Consider the following 6,444-nt stretch of genomic DNA (forward strand, 5'->3'; position numbering starts at 1 on the left):
TCCTGGGGCTCACAGAGGTGGGGGGCAGAGGTATCCTGGGGCTCACAGAGGTGGGGGGACGGAGGTCTCCTTGCCTCAGTGCTCTTCCTTGAGAGTTGACAGCAGGTCTACCACCCAAGATTGGGCAGGTTGTGCACTGCACAAAAGTGCCTGCCTGGCTGGGGAATCATGGGGACTGGAAGCCACCCAGAGAGGTGTCCTTTCCTAATTCACACAGGGTGTCTGGGAGACTGGGATGGCCTGGCTCTTCCCCAGGGCCATGTCCCCTGGGCCCCACACGCCTAAGGCTCCCAAAACGAGTTTCCAGCCCTCACCCCAACCTCTGCAACCTTGGGGAGCCCCTGGCCCACTCTGCCAAGGCCCTCAGAAATTAAAGCAAACTAGGATGGGAGCCCCCACGTAGGCTCCAGGCAGTGAGGCCCCACCCGCAGGAGGCCAGAGAGCTGCATGGGCTCTGCCCTAGTGCCCGGCCCTCAGAGGCCCCTCGAGCTGGCTCCTACCCCTCCGAAGAGCTGCGGGGTCCTGCCGCCCCTGCCTGGTCCCCCTCGACTTGAAGTTGGGGGTGATCGATGAGGGGAGGCAGGTCCTGAGGGGTGGGGCCGGGGGAGGCAGGGAAGGTGGGGCGGGGCCCGGGTGGGAGGTGAGGGCCAGGTGGGCAGTGAGCAGTGGGGCTGAGCAGGGAGGGCAGGCGGCTGGGGCCTCACTGTAGAGCTGCACCACCGTGCTGAGCGCTCCCTCCAGCTCCTTGTAGATATAGACCACGGCGAAGGAGCTGTAGTCCGTGTCCACGATGCGCACGTCCAGGTAGCCCAGGGCTGCAGGGGAGGGGGCCAGCCATGGGGAAGGGCGCAGGGCCCAGGCATGACCCCCACCCACACCGGCCTCTGCGTCAGGGCTCAAGGGAAGGGCAGAAGGTGGAGGGAAGGAGGGGAGCGGCAGGAGATGGTGATGGGGGTGGTCCCAGGTAGGAGAGTCCGTGTCACTCCATGGAGAAGCTGTGTCAGGGGTCCCTGAAGGCAGGTGGGGCAGGACCTACCTGGGACTCTGAAGTGGCCCTCAGAGCCCACTCTCAGGTACTCGGCATCCACCTGGTGACAGCCGTCAGCCCTGGGGGTGCACAGCCAGGGCTCACTCTCGGCTGCTGGCCCAGCCCACCGCCGCCCCCAGCCCACCACACTCACCGAGGGAACTCCATGTGGACACTGAGATTGCCACCCGCCAAGGCCTTGATGGACCTGGTGGACATCAGCAGGTGGTCCTTCTTGCCCAGGAAGACCTTGCAGTCAGAGACCATGGAGGCCACGTACCAGAGGCCTGAGAACTGCAAAGCAGCTCAGTGGCCGGCTTTGCCCTGGGACCAGGGCCACAGAGACACATGGCCACACAGGTTTGTCTGGAACCACACAGCCGGGGGGTTCTCTGTGCCCGTCTCTTGCTCTGAGCCCCTGTTCTGCCACCTACCTGGGCAGGTCGCATGACCTCAGTTCCCCCAACTGTGAAATGGGTCAGTAATTACCCCCACAGGGTTGTTTCAGGATTAAATGGAGAGAGGGCCCAAGGGTCCACGGATGGCACACTGTTATCCCATGGTGCTGGCGTTTCCCGTGGGTCTCAGCCCCCACGCCCACCCACGGCACAGCACAGGGGCCGCTGGTACCTTCTTGGCATCAAAATCTGGCTGCACCAGGACCTCAGCCCAAGCCACAGACACCCAGAGCAGCACCAGGACCGGGCCCAGCAGGACGCACTTCGTTGCCATGCTGCCCTCCAGCCCCTGGCACCTGAGTCCGCACCCCAGGAGGTCAGACTTTATAGCCCAGCCCGCCAGCCGGGCTCCGCCGAGGAGCAGCCGGACAGCGGAAGGTACTTGGCTCTGGAAACTCAGCCCCCTTTGTCCATTGTCCCGCACAATCACCCAAGGTCCCCCACCGGCCACAGGGGTCATTTCCTGGAGGGCTCCAGAGAGGCTGGCTCTCACCTCTCCCCTCTCCCCATCCCGTCTGAGGATCTGCCCCCCCCCCCATCTGCCAGCCAGTCACCGAGCACAAGCAGAGACCTCATCTTGGCCTCCTTCCACCTCCAGGCTGGCTGGGGCTGGGGGCCCAGGGCACTTGGGGGTGCTCTAGCCAGCGGGACCCTACTCGGGGTCTGGGCCCCCAAAGTCCTCACTCATTTGCCCCCGCGCACACAGGAGTGGAGTCTCCATTGGCCAGCCCAGCTGCAACAGAGGGGACATCAGAGGCCTGGGTGCCCCTCACTCTGGACCCCACCGCCCCTTACACAGCCACCAACTGGGCCTCCAGCAGGCCCGTCTGGAGGTGGAGCTGAGCCGCCACTTACGGTGGATTAGAAGTCCCAGCCACCTTATCGATGGTTACATAAGCCTGCAGGCCTGAGTGTCGCCAGGGAGGAGCCACGGGCTGGCGGGGGGCTTCCTGTGTTCGCAGACAGAGCACCAGAGACGCCATTGGAGGACCGCCTGGTGGCCTCAGGGCACACGACCCTGACGCTCTGATGGGGGCCAGAGTCTGGGGGGGAAGGCTGCTCAGTGCTCAGGAGTGGAGGAGTTCATCCCCAGTAGGGAGGGAGGGGAGGAGCGGGCGCTTCTGAGTGCTGCCTGCTCTGGGTTTCAGGGGACGCCAGCTTGCCGCCAGGCCCCAGAGTCACTGGGACTTGAAAATATTTACAGAAAACACATCTGATAAAGGACTTAAATCCTGAATCTATAAAGAACTCTCCAGATGCAATGATAAGAAAAACAAGCAACCCAAGTTAAAAACAAAACAAACAAACAAAAAAAAAACAGGCAAAAGATTGGAAAAGCCACTTCACCAAAGACGTCCAGATGGAAAATAAACACGTGAAAATGCGTCCATGAGTCAGGGGACACGCAAGGCGAAGCCGCTCCGAGATACTCCGGCAGTACTCGCGGCCGCGTGCTCTGGAAACCGCGTGGCGGATTCTCAGAGAGGGACACACTCATTTCCCAGACAATCTGACAATCACAGACCTTGGTGTTGACACAAGAGAAATGAAAACCTTGGCAAACACCTACACGTGGGTGTTTGGAGGGCTTTATTCACAACCACCAAAACCCAGAAGCCGCCAAGTGTCTCCAGCGGCTGCGGGGTGAACGGGGCCCTCCATGGCAGGACAGAGTGGAAAGAGAGAACCGCCCACTCGGGTAACACGCTTCGACAAACCCCGGATGCGTTGCTGAGCGAGGGAGGCCTTCTCCGGAAGACTACAGATGCGGATTCCTTTCTAGAAGCTTCCAGAATAGGCTAGTCCCCAGCAACAGGGAGCTGCGTGGCGGTGGCAGGGTGCGGGTGCAGCGATGGCGGCCGGCAGAGGGGCACGCCGACACCTTCGGGGCAGGGACTGTGGTGGTCCCGTGTCTGCGTCTGTTGGTAAACTCGCAGAGCTGACAGCAAAAAGTGAGTTCTGCTGTGTGTGACCTAGATCTCGGTGTTTAAAACACGTGTATACAGGCGACAAATAGCTACAAAATCTTCTCCAAACGCACCTCTCGGGGTGAAGGACAGGAAGGCCAAAGGAGTGCCGAGTGCCCCCCCACGCCACTCCAAGGAAAGTGTGGGGGCTGGACAGACGCCCACACCAACCGTAGGACTGCCGGGCTCAGCAAGGACCAAGGGACAGACAACCTGCAGGCTGCAGACCCCCTGAGGGGCTTCCCAGGGGCCGGGCAGGCCCTCAACGCACGGAAGACACACCCGCCACCAGCACGTCCCCGCGCGGGGTCTTCAGTGCAGCCCAGCCACCCGCTGGCTCCCCCGTCCTCGGCCACACAGTGGGCAGAGCAAACCTTCAGGAGCATAATTCCGATGCCCCCAGCCTAAAATTCTCCAGCGTCATCATGGCACTGAGGATAAAACCCAGCCCCGTGGCCCTGTGGCCCTGTGGCCCTTCAGCACCGGCCTGGACCCTGCTGTTCCCCGGGCAGCTTGTGGCCTCTGCCTCCTCCAAGCAGCCCTTCTCAAACCCCAGTCTACACCTCACCCCCGTCTCTTCCTTCCAGGCTTGGAGCTTAATCCGCATCTTCTTCTGTTTATTTACTGTCTCTGCTCCACACACTATAAACTCGGTGACAACAGGAGCTGTCGGCAGCCTGTTGGCTTCTGATTCCCCAGCTCCGGGTGCAGAAGGTGCTCAGCTCATAGCTGTGGATAAATGAGCTGTGGATAAATGAGGCCCCGCTAAAACCTGGGGCCTCTACGCCATGTCACCACGTCTGCGGCCCGAGGCAGGGTTTGCGTGGATGGCCTCGCCTGCCTTGTCCATGGCTGCAGCGGGCACTCGGAGCCTTGTCCCTCACCCCCAGAGTCCAGCACCGGGGGCGGCTGCCAGGGCCCCAGCTCCCCGGAGGGCAGTGCCCACGGGTGCACACAGGAGGCCCCGCTGGCGGGGCTCCCCGCAGCCTGCGTGGATGGGTGAGAGAGGGGTCCCTACCGGGTAGGCCCTGAGCTGGGGAGGCCTCAGGTGAGGCGTCTGGGCCCGGGAGTGTGATGGTCCAGGGACCGGAAAAGCACTTTAAACGGCAGGTGGATTCCACGGCAGAGTCGCCGAGCTCAACACTGGTGTCAGCAATGGAATCACGGCGCCGTCCCTCCACGGCAGAATGCGGTGCAGCGGAAGGAGGAAGGAGCGCTGACCGATGCCAGGCCGCAGATGAACCTTGAGGACGTCAGGCTGGGCGAGAGAGGCACATCGAAGGCCACCTTCCGGAAGAATCCACTTATGTGAAATGTGCAGAAAGGGCAAGTCCTCAGACAGAACGGACATCAGTGGCTGCCAAGAGCTGGGGGCTCCCTGTGACTGTTTCAAGGGGACTCCTTTTGGGGTGATGGAAAGGTTCTAGAGTCAATGGTGGGGACGGCTGCCCGCCTCTGGGAACGCACAAAAAAACGTGGAGCACACAGTTGTACAGACAAGCTCTTAGAGAGGAAACGTGCCGCCCACTGCGACCCGGCTTTCAGGGACAGAAGTCGTGCCACCGAGAGGCCACAGACGTCATCCCAGAAGAAAACATACCTGTGAAGCCCTCCACACTCCCCCATCCCCATTCCAGCGGGGGTCAGGAGGGCCGGAGGGATGGACGGACCCACCCACCAGGGCCTTGGGCACAGACGGCCCACCAGGGGCAGGGATGGCTGTCACACCCTGCACAGAGAAGGCACTGAAGGGTGGCCCACCCCTGCCATACCTTCTGCAGCCCCCCCCCCCATCAGAGACCTCCTGGCCCTGGGCTGGCGGGGAGGGGGGCCCACCGCTCTTCACAGCGGGTGGGCAGGCACTGAGCTGATGTCATTGCTGCTCAGGGCTGAGCCCAGCCCTCTCAGCCCCTTTGGGGAGATCAGGTGCACAAAGGAGCAGCTTCCCAGCCCCAGCACTGCGGGGTCAGGTGGCCTCCAGCAAAGGCCAGCTTGGCCCTCCTAAGCAGCTGTGCCATCAGGGCTACCCCAGGTTCAGAGACTTTCCCCCAGAAGCACCAGGGGCAGGCTGCCAGGCCCCCTCTGCCAGGGCTGGTCCAGCCTGAGATGTGAAAAGAAGCAGGGAAGGTGAGCTCCAAATCTGGGACCACATCCCGGTCTTGTCCTGCCCCGCAAACACTCTACACCTCCGAGGACCGAATGGGGCAGAGGCCCTGCAGGGTGCTCCCCACTCCTGGCTGGAGGAGGAGGTCCTACGGGGGTCAGGGAGGCCATGGCCATGACGAGGCCGCCTCCTCCCCTCTCAGAGGGAAGCAGGGACACTCTGGGCATTCCACAGCTCCTGGTAAGAGGTGGGGAGGGGTGAGGGTCCAGGAACTCATCTCCTGCAGGCTTTGTGGAGGGGTGGGCTCTTCCCCCAGCCCAGGAAACACAAGAGCCTAGGAGGTGGGAACCGAAGCTCCTACGAGCACCTTCCCTGCTCTCGCCCTGCAGCCAAGCTCAGGACGGCAGCCACCGTCCCTGGCACTGGCACTGGTGGGTGAGGGGCCCCTGTGTGCTTCCCTGCCTCATCCCCTCCCAGCATCATGCCGAGAAGACCAAGGGGCATAGGTGTGGGGGCCTGTCACCTTGCCCAGAAGCCTGCCTGGCCTGGCCTGGGGTCTGAGCCTCCAGAGGAGGAGGGAGGGCTGGGACTCAGGGGCTGGTTGGAGCTGGTACCCCCAGCATGGCTCAGACCCAGCACTTCCCCTTGGAGGCTCTTTTTTTTTTTTTTTTTAAGATTTTATTTATTTGAGGGAGAGAGTGAGAGAGAGGGAACACAAGTGGGGGAGCAGAGGGAGAAGCACGTCCTACGCGGGCTCCGCCCCCGGTCGCACCCGCCCCCGGTCGCACCCGCCCCCGGTCGCACCCGCCCCCGGTCGCACCCGCCCCCGGTCGCACCCGCCCCCGGTCGCACCCGCCCCTCCGCACGTCCTGCGCGGGCTCCGCCCCC

Source organism: Ursus maritimus, unplaced genomic scaffold, assembly GCF_017311325.1.
Source record: "Ursus maritimus isolate PB19 unplaced genomic scaffold, ASM1731132v1 scaffold_17, whole genome shotgun sequence".
Classification (NCBI taxonomy): Eukaryota; Metazoa; Chordata; class Mammalia; order Carnivora; family Ursidae; genus Ursus; species Ursus maritimus.